The following is a 16453-nucleotide window of genomic DNA, read 5'->3' on the forward strand; positions in this document are numbered from 1 at the left end:
TGAGTACATGAAATAGTAAAAAAAAAAAATACTGCTGTGAACAAGGGGCGTTATGCCGGCCTGTTCCCCTCAGAATTTTAGCTAGTGGTATCTCCGCCACGTTTGTGGTTTACCACTTCTGCATTTCCAAGCCAACTTATTTTTTTAAATAGTGTATATGTACATGTTCTCAGTAATGAACCGTGCATGTTAGTTCTTGGCACATAAAATATTACAGAAAAACACTGGTGTGAACAAGGACGTTATGCCGGCCGGTTCCACTCCAGTCTATCCACCAAGTTTGGGGTTTACAACTTCTCCATTTCCAAGCCAACATATATTTTTTAAATAGTGTCTATGTACATGTTCTCTGTAATGTGACCTACATTGCAGTGCGCAGTACATTTAGTAATCAATCCCACAAAACAATTGTACTGTGAACAGGTGGATTGTCTTGTAACATACAAGAACGCAGCGCTTCACACAAAACTGCTGTGATCACGTGCCCTATGGCAATTGTTTCGGCCGGTATTTTTGCAGGCTTGCTCTTCGCCAAAGTTGGGAATTATAGTTTTCCATTTTGGCAATAAACTTAAAAACGCACCCCGCATTCTTCACTTAAATCGCTAGCTATGCTTTAGTTTGATGTGGACAAAGAAATGTAACCAGTACTTTAATTTTGCCCAAATTACTAAGATCATGTACATAAGCACATTACTTAAAAGAATTGTGCACGAAGAAAGTGTTTTCTAATATATGTGTATATGTACTACATGCTTGCACAGTAAGCAACCAACACGTTCGGAGTACATTTTATTAAAAAAAAGGGGGGGGGGGGGGAAACAGCTGCCTTACAGCCTGACAATTCACGTCCACCTGACGCTGCCTGGATGTCCCACAAGGTTGTAACAGAAGTAACAGAAGTTCACATGAGGTGGCCGAGGCTTTCAATCAAGATAACCCAAGAAGGCAGCCAGATTCAAATTATTGTTTTTCTATATTCCAGACATAAAAATGGTGGCTCCCCAGTGTTAATTTTCTGATATCTAACAAGATTTGAAGTATACCTAAAATATTTCCCACATTCTAAACATGAATACAGGTTCTTATCTGTGTGAGTTCTCTGATGTTTAGCAAAGTCTAATTTAGCTTTAAAATATTGTCAACAGACTGACGAAGAAAAGGTCTTCTCCCCTGTGTGAATTTTCTGATGATTCACTTTTCTCTGATGTTTAGCCAGACTTCTTTTACTGATAAAACACTTCCCACATTCTGAACAGGAAAACGGCTTCTCCCCTGTGTGAATTCTTTGATGTTCAACAAGAGATGATTTCTCGATAAAACACTTCCCACATTCTGAACAGGAAAATGGCGTCTCCCCTGTGTGAATTCTCTGATGTTTAACAAGAGATGATTTATGGGTAAAGCAATTCCCACATTCTAAACAGGAAAATGACTTCTCCCCTGTGTGAAATTTCTGATGTCCTAGAAGATTTGATTTAAGGGAAAAACACTTCCCACATTCTGGACAGGAAAATGGTTTCTCCCCTGTGTGAGTTCTCTGATGTCCTAGAAAATGTGATTTATTGGTAAAACCCTTCCCACATTCTGAACAGGAAAATATCTTCTCTCCTGTGTGAATTCTCTGATGCTCAACAAGAGATGATTTCTGGAAAAAACCCTTCCCACATTCTGAACAAGTAAAAGCCTTCTCTCCTGTGTGAATTCTCTGATGTCGTAGAAGATGTGATTTATTGGTAAAACACTTCCCACATTCTAAACAGGAAAATGGATTCTCCCTCGTGTGAGTTTTCTGATGTCCTAGAAGATTTGATTTAAGGGAAAAACACTTCCCACATTCTGAACAGGAAAATGGCTTTTCCCCAGTGTGAATTCTCTGATGCCCTAGAAATTGTGATTTATTAGTAAAACACTCCTCACATTCTGAACACGAAAACAGCTTCTCCCCTGTGTGAATTCTCTGATGTTCAACAAGAGATGATTTCTGGAAAAAACACTTTTCGCATTCTGCACAGGAAAATGGCTTATCCCCTGTGTGAGATCTCTGATGTTCAACAAGAGAGGATTTGTTGGAAAAACACTTACTGCATTCTGAACAGGAAAATGGCTTCTCCCCTGTGTGAGTTCTCTGATGTTTAACAACATTTGCTTTCTTGGAAAAACACTTCCCACATTCTGAACAGGAAAATGGCTTTTCCCCTGTGTGAATTCTCTGATGTTCAACAAGATAGGATTTCTCGAAAAAACACTTTCCACATTCTGAACAGGAAAATGGCTTCTCTTCTGTGTGAATTCTCTGATGTCGTATAAGATGTGATTTATTGGTAAAACACTTCCCACATTCTGAACAGGAAAATGGCTTCTCTCCTGTGTGAACACTCTGATGTCTATCCAGATTGGATTTTTGGGTAAAGCGTTTGCCACATTCTGAACATGAATATGACTTCTTTCTTCTATAAATGTTATGTTGCTTACTAGTCTGTGATGAATCAGAAGATGGAACCTGTATAGAAGGATTAGATGATAGATGTTTGCTGGGAAGGGCTGAGGGTACATCTGGGATAATGGTAGGCTCCTCGTGTGTATCTTGTATGATACCATGATCTTCCACTGTAGAACCTGAAGATATCAGATGTCCCTCTGCTCTCTTGGTGTCGTCATCTGCCAAGATTTAAACTGATTAAAATATCCATACACATTGTGAAGAAGACATGTTACAAAAACCCAGAACTCCAAAGTGTTTTGGTCAGTGACTGGTAGAGATTATATATAAGGTTTTACTTATGAGGAATGAGGGGTTTGTGAATATCAGCGAACCTCCTCACGAATCCAGGATAGCCTCTAAATTATTACACGTTCCTCCAGGTTTCTTTTGGAGCGTCGGTACATTTCCAGTATTTTTTTTTGTATTCGCATGGGACAATAGAATACAATACACGAAATGCAACGTGTGTTGGAGGGCTTATCAACTAATCTGTCCCCTATCTCAAGCATATAACATAGCGACATATTAACAGTACGAGATACTTCTTATAACTGGACGAATGGAAGTGCGTACATGCATGCATCCAAAAGAAAATGGCCACCGAGCTATATCTGGGTGCCCGCTGGCCTGGAAGCAGCGCTGAATTTTGAAATGCAATTCCGTGTACATGCTCTGCTCACACGTTATTCACACAGATTTAGTATACTTATTATTGTACCAGCAGCACATTCCCGAAAAGGATTACATATGTATTAATACTCTAGAAACCGCATTCTTTTATCTTTTACCAAAATACCCACAAAACCCTTAGGAACCCCCCAGGACGCCCCATCACAACTGGGATCTGATCTATTACCAGTAATCTTTCATAATATGTAGACCGCGAATTACGTTTTATTACATACCTTCTAGGTTACCCGAGGGATACAGGACACAAAGCTTTATAAAAGATATCCTATGGAAAGATACCTACCTCTGGGTCTCTCTAGATGTGAAATCTGCATACACTGACATTCCCCATGAAAGGGAAAAAAAATCAATACGGACCTATTCCTCCACAGGCAGCCTTCTTAGCGCACCTTTCCCCCGTCGATCTTTTCCTGACTCCTGCAGCCCCTTCTTCTTACCTCGGGTCACCTCACCTCCAGCGAAGCAGTCTAATTCTTCTTCTCCAGACGATGAAGCGTACATTGCCAGCATTCTTCTTCCTACAGAACAATGTACGATACGTCACTAGGAATATAGCATTCATAGCCTAGCAGGAAGTGCCAATCTATTGCAGAGACTGCACATGCAGTCCCTTGTGGAGAGACAGCGCTCACGTACAGTTTTGGCAACAGATCGCCTTTCCTTGCTAGGCACTTGCTAGTGACGTAGCGTACATTTCCCAGCAAAAAGAAGAATGCCGGCAATGGACGCTCCAAAACAAGAAGAGGATCCGGACGGCTTGCGGTGAGGTTACCCAGGGACTGGAGAAGATCAGCGAGGAGAACATGCTGGAAGAAGACTGCCTGGGGAGGAATAGGTAAGTATTGATTTCCCCCCCCCCCCCCAATGATAATCCAGGATCCTCTAAGGCCTATTCACCAGAAGAATTTTCATGGGCACATTGGAGGAAGATAAGATTAAGAACCCACATTTCGTATTTTACAAATGTTTTATTGATGACATCATAATTACTGTTTATGGGAGGGCCAGAAATGGACCTCCAGAAACTCATTTTGGATCTTAACACTAACACACAGAGTCTGGTGATTTTAGGCAATATCGATGCCAATCAGATGGTATTTCTAGCCTTACAATTATTAATATCTGGGGCTGAATTCACACTAAAATCCAGGTCAAAACTCATTAAAAATAAAAAATTATATACTTACCTATTTCTCCCCAGGCAGCCTGCTTACCTGCCGCTGCCCGATGTAGCTGCATCCAGGGATGTAACGTACATTGCGCTACATTCTTCTTCCTGAAGTTCAATGTACGCTACGTCACTAGTATTCAATGTACGCTCGGCAGCTTGTATTCTCGCTGCGAGGTTCCGCCGTGAGTGCACGTGATGTGTCGTCACGAGCGCGCTCACGTGAGAGGGAGAGAGACGCAAGTGCACGGGCTAGACAGGGGTCTAGCGCTTGCGCACTTGTTAGTTAGAGCAGTGGCCAATAGAAATGTGTCCCAGACATTGTTGTCAGGCAAAATACATTTCTATTAGCCAATAGAAAAATAAAGCTTATCCTGCTCTTCTGGTAGCAGTGTTTCTTGTAATCGCCGTCCATCCATCCCGTGAAAAAAAAAATATATATATATATATATGCATGCATGCATGTATATATGTGTGTGTGTGTATATAATATATATACACACATATACATACACACGTGTGTGTATATGCATGCATGTGTATGTGTATATATATATATATATATATATATATATATATATATATCTATCTCACACATATATATATATATATATATATATATATATATATATATATATTCATACATGCATGTGTATATGTATGTATGTATATATGGAAATTTATGTGTATGCATATTTGTATGTATATATGTATGTATGAATGCATGTGTATGTATGTATGTGTGTTTTATTCATAGAAAGGCAAAAATATTTTAACCAGTTTTTAAGATTTTTTTTTTTACTTTGAACAAACATATATATGTATATATTTGTGCATATTATATAATGTATGTATTTGCGTGTGTGTATGTATATATATATATATATATATATATAATTGTATGCATGTATAATATATGTGTATGCATGCAAATATGTGTGTGTGTGTATGTATGTATGTATGTATGTATGTATAAGAATGTGTATATACTTGTGTATGTGCATGTATGCATGTGTGTGCGAAAAAATATTGTTAACCAGTTTTTAGGATTTTTTTTTACTTTGAACGAACATTTATATATTTCTGTGCATATTATATGTATTTGCATGCATGTTTGTGTCTGTGTGTGTGTGTGTGTATATATATATATATATATATACACATCCATGTGTGTATGTATATGTATGTATTTGCATGTATGCATATGTATGCATGTATATGTATATATGTGTGTGTGTATATGTGTATGTGTATATATATGTGTGTGCATGTATATGTATATATGTGTGTGTGTGTATGTATATGTATATATGTGTGTATGTGTGTATATATATGTGTATGCATGTATATGTATGTATATTTGTGTATGTATGTGTATGTATTTGCATGTATATGTATGTATGAATGTGTATGTATAATTGTATGCATGTATGTATATATGTGTGTATGTATATGTGTATGCATGTATGTGTGTGTGCGCGCATGTATGTATGTATGTATGTATGAATGTATGTATATTTGTGTATGTATTTGCATGTATATGTATGTATGAATGTATGCCTGTATATGTATGTGTGTATGTATATGTATGTGTGTATGTATTTGCATGTATGTATGCGTGTATGTATGTGTGTATGTATATGTATGCATGTATAATATCAGGGCAATGGGACGTACCTCTGATTTGTTATTTTTCACTCTGTAGCTCTCTATCCCAGATCAGGGAAACTATGCAACTTGAGACCTTAATAGCTGCTCGACATATTTGGGCTTTACTGACAATAGATCTATAGATTATCTTAGGGAGCTTTAGGAGGATAGGCTCCTTCTCCGAATACCATAAACCAAATCCTGCCAGTCCATGCATTAAATCGTGATGCACTGGGAGTTTAGGGGTTTAGGCCTCGTTCAGACGAGCGTATTTTCGCGCGGAGAAAACTGTGCGCCTATTTAAAACCATGGAGTTCCTTTGAAGTGTTCACATGGGCGTGTTTTTACTGCGTGCGAACGTGCGCAGCAATGAAGAAAGGACATGCGTGGCAGTTTGGCCCGTACTGCGCTGCTCTCAGCATTGGCTCCTATGGGACACGCTGCACGCGAGTCCGCTCATGTGATCGACCCAATAGACAGCAATGCTAATTTTTTTTTTAATGCTAAAGCTAAATGATTTTATGTCTTTCCCTTTGCATTAATGACTCCATGTTGTGTTCCGGATGTGTTTTGTTGTAAACACAAATAAACGATGTGCAGCCTGTTATATAAAGGAAGAAACTTAGTAATCAAAAGTTCGCTGAAGCGCCAAAGAAATCGTGTGGCTCACAACTATCAATACTTAAAATACTGGCGCCGTGTATATTGGCTGGGATGCTGATACAGCTCAAGGTATGAAGCGTATCTACATGCGCTCCATGCAGCCAAAAATCACATTTGCTAACACGCATATGTAAAGCACAGACCTTCGTTCACGCGCATTTTTGCGCGCACGTTCAAAAGCGCGCATGTACGCGCGAATTAACGCATACGCTCGTGTGAACGCACCCTCAAGCATTAAAGTATTGAGCCTTGTTTGATGCCCGGTCTTTACAGCTCAGAGTTAACACCAAGAGTCTGGATCTTACTACGAGCATCCTTAAGTTCCACACGGGAACTCTAAGTTTAGTCTTGATCTTACTTAAGATGAACATCCTCATCTGAGTTCCACACGGAAACTCTAAATTGAATACAAAGGAGTTGAACTTGAATCAAGTGGTGATACAAATACAAAAAATAAAGTACCAACCCTCCTGTAGATCCGCTCACACGTGGTGGTGAAACGCGTGGAGAGCTAAAAGTACAATAAGTGAATTACGACTAATAAGCCGTTGAGAGCTGAAAGTATCACGTAATGAATGAACCACGGTAACACTAAAAAACCTGTTGAAAGCATCAACCTCTGGACCTCGACCACCAGAGCTCCCCCTCTTTGGGCACTACTTAGGTTTAGATCCACCAGGTGACCGCTATTGGGGTATTTCCTCTCTGGACCAATGCAATAATTACACCACTCATTTAATGAGCTTATATCTGACATATTAAGGAGTATACGATGAAACTGACTTGGAAGTGACTCAGGCCCACAAGTGACCACGTGGATATACCCCAAGTCAGAGTCCAGATCTGATAAGGAATATCCTGAAATACCCCATCTCATCTTCATATCAAGTTGTGGTAACCATAGGTGGCATCTGGTGAGGAATGGAAGTGATGTCCATTTCCTCTAAGGCACTTTAATCCGAAAAATACAACACATTCTGAATCTCGATCGCTTTCACACCACATGACCTAATATTGGTGAATCTATGTTGAGTGTTGTTGTTTGTCCTAAAGCTAGTTGACTGTGCCACCACCCTTTAGTTTGATTAACCAAGGAGTGGTAGAGACACTTCCAACCCTTTGTTCTATGTTGTGCCCCAATTGTTTAATAAAGATTATAAATAAAGTTTATTGTTTTAATTTAAGTCACCTCTGTGAATATGTATAATATATGTGTGTATGTGTATGCATGTATATGTATATGTCTGTATGCATGCAAGTATGTGTGTGTATGTATGTTTGTATATGTATGTATGTGTGTGAAAAAGGAAGGGTAAAAATATTTTAATACGTTTTTAAGATTTTTTTTACTTTGAATGAACATGTATATATTTCTGTGCATATTATATAATGTAGGTATATGTATGTATTTGCATGCGTGTGTGTGTATGCATATATATATATATATATAAATAATGCATGTATATGTATGTATTTGCATGTATGCATATATATGTATGTATGCATGTATGTGTATGTATGCATGTGTGTGTCTGTCTGTATGCATGTGTATGGGCATGTATGCGTATGTACGTGTGTATGTATATGTATATGTATGCATGTGTATATGTACGTATGTATGTATATGTGTATGTGTATGTATATGTATATATGTATGTGTGTATGTATATGTATGTGTGTATGTATTACATTTTAAAATAGAGGCGTTAAACAAATTTGTAACAGACCTTATAAAAACCCTCCTGCCGGATTCTAGACCTGAGGAGTGAGTCTTGGATAGAATACACAGACTCCCCAAATCTAGGAACATCCCAGATAACGTGCCAAGAGATGTAATTGCCAGAGTACTATTTTTCCCCATTAAAGATGACATCATGCGAAGTTCTAGAAATCTCAGAGAATTACCGCAACTATTTAGGAATATCAAATTGTTCTCAGATTTCTCTCAACTAACTATGTAAGCACGGAAAACAAATTCTCCTATCACGGCAATCTTGATAGATAACAAAATCTTATACAGATGGGGATTTCCGACTAAGCTCTACATAAATAAAGAAGGTACTGCCAACATTATCACCACCTCTGATGAAGGTATTTCCCTCCTGAAAAAAATGGAACCTCCCCACGCCACAGGAGATCACTCCACCCTATATCACCAAATACTGGTCCCAAAAAAGGGCTCACAGATCCAGACATCAGTCCTCTACCCATCGTTAACCACTTCCCACCTAAAGTCCTCAGCTCATCCAGAAGTCTTTGGACCAATCAATAAGGGGTGCCACCCATATGTGGCCGAACTACCTAAACCCCCCAACAAGACCTTTCTCAATCAGATCTCTGTAGTTCTTGAGTTCCGAAAAGGTCCATTTTCTTTACATGTTTCTATGTTGGTCAATCAAAAAATGAGAACCGACATTTTTGTCTTTTGCTAAAATTACATTGTATTATTCACCCTTGGTGGACTTCCAACTTGTTGAAGAGATAGTGGATATGGGGGGGGGGGGGAATTTCTGATTTTGATCTGCAGAATCGGAGGTAATTTCATCACCCTGGCCATATTTATGCCCCCAATACAAAGCAACTTAGATACTTGGACAGAGTGATGAGAAAAATAATAAGAGTTCAACAAGGGAACCTAATCTTATGCGGGGACTTTAATATGATAGCTGATGAATGTGTTGATACAAGTTCCCGGAGTGGGAAAAGGGGTCCAACCTTATTTTCTCGGATTCATAGGACTAATTTGTTTGATTCTTTCAGATGTCTAAATGTTAATTCTAGAGAATATACCTTTTACTCATTTCGTCACAAATCTTTCTCCAGAATCGACATGTTCCTGGTGGATTTTCAGATCCTTAAAGGGGTTGTCCCGAGGCAAACATTAAAATTTTACATTAGCCCATTCCCCCTGTCACCCCCCTGGCATAAAATAGCAAATGAAAGCGGTTTTTAAACCGCTTGCTACTCACCGATCTGACGAAATATGAAGTTTTAAAAATCTTCTCCCTAAGATGGCCGCTGGTCCTTTCCCAGGGATGCACTGCGGTTTTCTCCCATGGCGCACCGCGGGTCTTCTCCCATGGTACACCATGGGCTCTGTGCGGTCCATTGCCGATTCCAGCCTCCTGATTGGCTGGAATCGGCACACGTGACGGGGTGGAGCTACGATGACGACACGTGACCAGCTCTCCGGCACGAGCGGCCCCATTCACCAGGCAGAAGCACGGACTGCGCAAGCGCGTCTAAAAACGCCAGAAGACATCAGAATTAGACGGAGCCATGGAGACGGGGACGCCAGCAACGGAGCAGGTAAGTGAATAACTTCTGTATGGCTCATAATTAATGCACGATGTACATTACAAAGTGCATTAATATGGCCATACAGAAGTGTATAACCCCACTTGCTGCCGCGGGACAACCCCTTTAAGAGAGTGCAAGAAGCAAAAATTGGTGTGACATCTTGGTCAGACCATGCTCCGGTCACACTCAAACTGAAGGTGGGCCCCCAGACTCCACATTTTGGAAGCTGGAGAAATGACACCTTTTAAATGAAAATACCAAAATTTCAAAAAAAGAGTGCGGGATGCATTGGAAGAATACTTTAAACTTAATGACTCCCCTGGAACAAGTCGAATCACTCTGTGGAATGCACACAAAGACGTAATTAGGGGTGTCATGATCCAACAGGGCTCTGTGTTTCAAAAAGGAAAAGACAAGTTTCTTAGAGACACCTTGGTAAGGTTGACTGATATAGAAAAAGAATTACAAATTTCAACTTCTCCTACTCTGCACAATACACTCATAGAAACAAGACTTAAAGTGAGAGATATTCTCACAGATAGGCACAAGAAAAATTTTAAAAAAGTCAAAAATCCTCATACTACACTAGCAATAATAAGTTCACCCGCCTAATGGCTAATAGAGTAAAACGAACAAGGTCAAAAGCAAAAAGATACCCTTTATTATAGGCCCAATTACAGGCAGTAAATCCACCAATCCAATAGAAATAGCGGAAGTGTTTAGAAGATTCTATGAATCTCTATACAACCTCAATAAGGAACCCTCCATAGTGCCACCCCACTAAAGAAGAAATTAACCGATTCTTGTCTTCCGTCCAGTTGCCTAAAATAAATATGGACCAACTAACCAAACTAAATTTACCCTTCTCCATGCAAGAAATCTCACAAGTTATCAACAAATCTAAAAAAGACAAAGCCCCGGGACCTGACGGTTTTTTCCCCCAAAGTATTATAAAACTTTTCAGAAACACATAGCAATCCACATGAGAAATATGTTTAACGAAGTTATGTCCAGGGGATATTTACCTCAAGAAATGCTTCAAGCAAATGTAGTAACCATACCTAAACCTGGTAAAAGCACATCTTCTCCTGTTAACTTTAGACCGATATCGCTACTTAATAATGATATAAAACTTCATGCGAAAATACCAGCCTTGCGACTACTGGAGGTGATCCCAGATCTCATTCACAGCGATCAGTCGGGCTTTGTTAGAGGGAGACAGACATCAGACGCTACTAGAAGGTTATTAGATGTGATAGGTGAAGTGGAGGCCTCTTGCATGCCTTGTCTGCTTCTTACTTTGAACACAGAGAAGGCTTTCGACAGAATCCACTCGGGGTACGCCTTCTCGGTACTGAGAAAATTGGGCTTTGAGGGAGCAATCCTAGGAGCTATCCAGGCCCTATATGGAACTCCTTCAGCTAGAGTATTGACAACCAGAGTCATCTCAAACTCATTTGAAATTACAAATGGGACCAGGCAGGGTGGCCCCCTTTCTCCAACCTTACTTGTATTAACCACGGAACCTTTAGCCGAGGCAATCTGTATGGAGCGTAACATCAGAGGAATTCCTATGTCATCCAGGCAACACGAGGTTGACCTATTCGCTGACGATGTTATATCAATGCTGACTTCTCCTTTGGAGTCTCTTAGAGTGGCCTCCAACCTCCTAACGAAATTCGGAAGAATCCCCTATTATAAAATCAACCCAACAAAATCTAAATTATTAGCTATCAATATCCCCAATAAGCTCCAGTCCCAAATCAGAAAAGAATTTCCTTATGGGTGGGAACCATCAGGTATCCAATACTTAGGTATATCAATCACATCCCCAATGGGTAACGCAATGAAGCTTAATCTGGGAGGGGAAAAGACCAAGAGTAGCTGCATCCATTATGTATAGCCCTAGAGGTCATGGAGGAATTGGAGTCCCTATCATAGAAGCTTATTATAAAGCAAATATAATTTCCCAATTGAGAGCATGGTGTGTTCCACAGCCTGGGATTAGCTGGCCAAACATCGAACAAAGTATATTAGGGAGCAAATCCCTTCGAAACCTCCTATTAGCAACTAGCCTAGACGCCCATATTTTACCCCCAAAGTACCCTACGATTGAAATAGCAATACATACTACTATTTCAAGTTTCTAAAAATACCCTCTCCAGAAAATTGGTCCCTCTTCCAATCGACATTTTGGAGTTCTGGTCAGACAATTTATACTTAAAGGACTGGAAAAATAAGGATAGTAATCTAATTTTGCATCTACTGAGGAAGAGATGAAGTCCTTTAACCAACTACAATCGGATTCTGGCCTCTCAGATAAAGATTTTCTTTTATACTCCCAAATTCATAGCATCCTCTAAATCTTGGAGGCTTTCCTTGGCGCTATATATCTTTATAGATTCCTATTTGATCCCCTAAAACTAAACCTAAAAAAGATATATGAAATCTTTTGCGGAGAAGGGGATTACATTCCATACAAGAAAGCCCATCTTCTGAATTGGGAGAGATAACTGGGTCATTTGTTCCCTATAGAACGATGGAATGCTGCACACGGGTGGGCCAATAAAGCCTCTGTGTGTGCTACATTGATGGAAGCACATAGGAAAGTAGTTACAAGATGGTACAGAACCCCGGTCAGGTTATCTGACCTTTTTCCAGACTCTTCCGATAAATGTTGGAGGGGATGCGGGGGGCAGGGTTCACTCCTCCACATTTTCTGGAGCTGTCCTAACATACAAACGACATGGAGGGAGCTCTTTTCCCTCTTCGGGAGAATTATTAAGTTGAGAATTCCTGCTACACCAGAGTTGGCAATTCTTTTAGTAGGCATAGACTATATTCTTGCCAACTTTAGAAAATTAGTAACTCATGGCCTCCTCTCTATTAAGCTTCTAATAGCAAGAAATTGGAGGCTGAGTCGTATCCCCTCCCAGCTAGATATAATCCAATTAGTCTCCGAACACTGTTTATACGGGAAACTATTCGCATTTAGAAATGACAGAGTTAGACAATTTAGGGAGACTTGGAGCCCTGGCTGGATCACTTCCAACTAGGTGCCCAGTTATTAGAGGTACCTGATACTTTTATCATGTCTCTGTGTCATATGCTCATGAAAGGTGGCAGATTAGTCAGTAAGCCCTCCGACTCGCGTTGCATCTCCTGTATTGCATATATTGTCCTACGCTAATGGAATAAACACCAGAAGGTACCGACTCTCCAAAAGAAACCTGGAGGAACGGGTGATAATTTAGAGGCCAGTAGTACTGAATATGAATGGTCATAAGCAAAATTAACACTGTTCTAAAGGTGAACTAGGACCAGCGGTGTGGTGGCCGGTCTGTGATGGACTGTCTACACCGGTTGAGTCCTACTTCTTTGCGGTTCTATTGATTTTACATTCCGCTTCTCGGGGCGCTGTCCGAAACTAATTGTGTATATTATACAAATCGTATGTAAAAAATATAAATAGTTAAAGGGGTTTTCCCACTAACTACAGGCAGAATAATTTGTGGAGCGCCTAGTCTACTGATAACATCATAATGGGCCAATTATCTTGGCCAATAACTTACTTTTTGTACTTCCACATTGTAGGACGTGTTCTGCGCTGATTTCCTCCCGTACGGTGATGGTAATTTCCTACCTCCAGGGGGCGCTCAGCTGCTGCTCTTATCCGCGGCTCATACAGCTTGTAAGGTTACAGAGCGCAGTAGCTGTACGAGCCGTGGATAAGAGCTGCTGATGCCCCCTGCTGTAAACTGCCCTGTACTGCGCTGCAACTACAGTCTGCTGATCATGTGCTGCTGACCGGGGAATAAAGACGCTTCTAGAAGGCCCGCACCGCCATTATCAGAAATGAGCGATCACGCTCGGATAAGGCAGTTACTCGAGCGAGCATCGCTCTTCTCGAGTAATTGCATTCTTGTCCGAGTGTGCTTGGGGGAGAGGAGAGTGAGTGAGATCTCTCCCCCCCCCCCCCCCCCCCGCTACCCCCCGAGCCTGCTCGAACGAGAATGCAGTTACTGGAGAATAGCGATGCTCGCTCGAGTAACTGCCTTATCCGAGCATGCTCGCTCATCTCCAGTGGGCCACATATGTTTGTAGCTATTCACTAACTCAACTGACTGTTACCTGTACTATGATGTGGGAAGTCCCTACTGAGCATGCCCAGTCCTTCTGGTTTCAGCAGCAGAGGAGAGGGACATGATAATAGTACTTGCACATGTGCGGAGACAGCACTGGGGACGGGGGTCCAGGTCTGATAGAGTGATTGGATGTTGCAGAGACCCTGACATAGTGCATGGGATATCAGCTGGGGGCAGATGGAAGGAGCAGCTGAATGCAGAATGAGGATGGCTTCTCCTTACACGGCGCCTGTGGCTCTACCAAAACACTATGGGGGGGGGGGGGGGGGGAAATAACATAACAGCTTGTATAGCTTATTGCTGTATATTCCACGATTATTACAGAACTGCTGACTGATTTGTGCTCGTTGCAGCCTGCAGGCACACGGCGAAGGACCGTCCTGAACTCACTATCCAAGGTATCTGCTTCTTTGTGCAAGGAGGAACAGGAGAAGCAGCACCAGAACTCTACAGAATGACCCCCAGCAGACTACTGACCAAACTGTCAGAAACACTCCATGAGGGACCACGAGGGCCTAACATCTTATAGTGGGAGCTGAGCTCACATCCCAGCACCATGCAGCCTGAAGAGCATTCATCAGAGACACCAGAATTGGCAGGTCCGCCATTGGCACCCCATTTTCTTCACAGATAAGAGCAGCTTCACAATGAGCACATGTGACAGACATGAAAGAGTCTGCAGAGGATGGAGATCATCCAGATCTGATGTGTGATTGAGATGTTACCGAAATTCATTTTGGCCGAATAAGGGAATATACAGCTGAAAACCCCGACAACACAGACTCTTCTCTACATGCAGTCTCACCTGGGGGGTCATCTGTAGGAATCCCCTCCTTACACGGCTGATCCCCCGTCACATGTGCCTCTGTAGCATCAATAGGGATCAGATCTTCCTCCGGATTCACAAGCTGTGAAATAAATATTGTAAAAGTCATCACACAGTTGGAGAAGTCGAGTGGAAGGTTTTATATGCCAGAAAAGGTTATTAATTAGTATGAGGAGTCGGAATGACATGACAGCAGTAGTGATCTGGGCCAAATAGCTGCAGGTCTCCTGTATAACTCCAACCTGTTGCTTCTTTATTCCAACTAGAAGTCTCCAGAACCAGAAAATAGTGATAAGATGCGGAGATCTAATGTCCGCGGTCGGCTATAATCCTGCCATCTCCAGCTTTCTCATTACACAAGTATCAATCATATAATAAGACTGAACACAAGACCTTTCCAGCCGTCCTACAGACCAGAGGGGAGATTTCATGAGACCTTCTCTCCATCTACCTGATCATCCTGTGGAAGAAGAGGACGGGGACATCTCTCCGCTGCTGCTCTCTTACTGGATCTACCTGCAGAAAACACAGACAGCCACTGAATTCATTCTCTACATACAAATAATAAAGGCCGTGTGGATTTAGTCCTGCCTATTACCTGGTGATGGGGGGGGCTGGTGGTCCTCCATCATGGCGTCCTTGTACTGATCCTTGTGTCCTTCTAAATACTCCCACTCCTCCATGGAGAAATAGACAGTGACGTCCTGACACCTTATAGGAACCTGACAACACAATGATACCGTCATCACCCAGACACGTTATACCACCATAGTGTTACTGTATAATGTCCCAGCATTCCCAGCAGCATCACCTTTCTAGTCAGCAGCTCAATCATCTTGTTGGTGAGTTCTAGGATCTTCTGCTCATTGATCTCCTCCAGTATCAGGGGGTGAGGTGGAGGCCCTGTGATTGGGCTCAGGGGTCTTCCCCATCCATCAGACACAGGACCCTGACAGCCATCACTAGAAGTCTTCTTCACTACCGTGTAATCCTGTTTATGGGGAGATACATCCATAAATATCCCTGCAGACATTTCTAGTATCCTCCCCGTCTGGTCCGGCAGTTATGTCGGCTCTTCACATCTGTGTTCATCAGTTCTGTTGTTCTATTCTGTTGGCTGTTCGGCATTTTACCAGCTGCAATAGTTTCCAGCATTCCGGCCGTCTTCACACTTGGCTGCAGCATTTACAGTACAGGCCATGCGGGGGAGATTTATAAAATGTCTTTCACGCGGTGCCGGTATTTTCTATAACAAATCTACTTAGTCTTTGAGAACTGCGGCAGATTCTAAATCCGCAGCGAGACTATTTATACTACGGATTTATGCTGCGGATTTTGAACCCCTGAAGAACAAAGGATAAAATCCACAGAAGTTTGGCAAGTAAGTCCGCAGCATAATACGAGCCATTAAGATACGGATTTGGCCACTGCATATTTACTGGGTAATAGCTGCAGGCTACTATTATGGAACGCCCGTAGTAATCTCGCTTCATGTGAAGGCGGCCGAAGGACTGAATCTGCAGTAA

General features: G+C 41.5%; 1 protein-coding gene and 2 pseudogenes across 1 annotated transcript in view; all 3 read right to left on the reverse strand.

Annotated features, from left to right (window-relative positions):
• Nucleotides 1–16453, reverse strand: part of LOC136624513 (zinc finger protein 585A-like) — a 252475-nt pseudogene that overhangs the window by 133061 nt on the left and 102961 nt on the right.
• Nucleotides 1–16453, reverse strand: part of LOC136624383 (oocyte zinc finger protein XlCOF22-like) — a 99809-nt gene that overhangs the window by 46874 nt on the left and 36482 nt on the right. The window lies entirely within an intron of this gene.
• Nucleotides 821–16453, reverse strand: part of LOC136625009 (zinc finger protein 84-like) — a 26293-nt pseudogene continuing 10660 nt past the window's right edge.

Source organism: Eleutherodactylus coqui, chromosome 4 (assembly GCF_035609145.1).
Source record: "Eleutherodactylus coqui strain aEleCoq1 chromosome 4, aEleCoq1.hap1, whole genome shotgun sequence".
Lineage (NCBI taxonomy): Eukaryota > Metazoa > Chordata > Amphibia > Anura > Eleutherodactylidae > Eleutherodactylus > Eleutherodactylus coqui.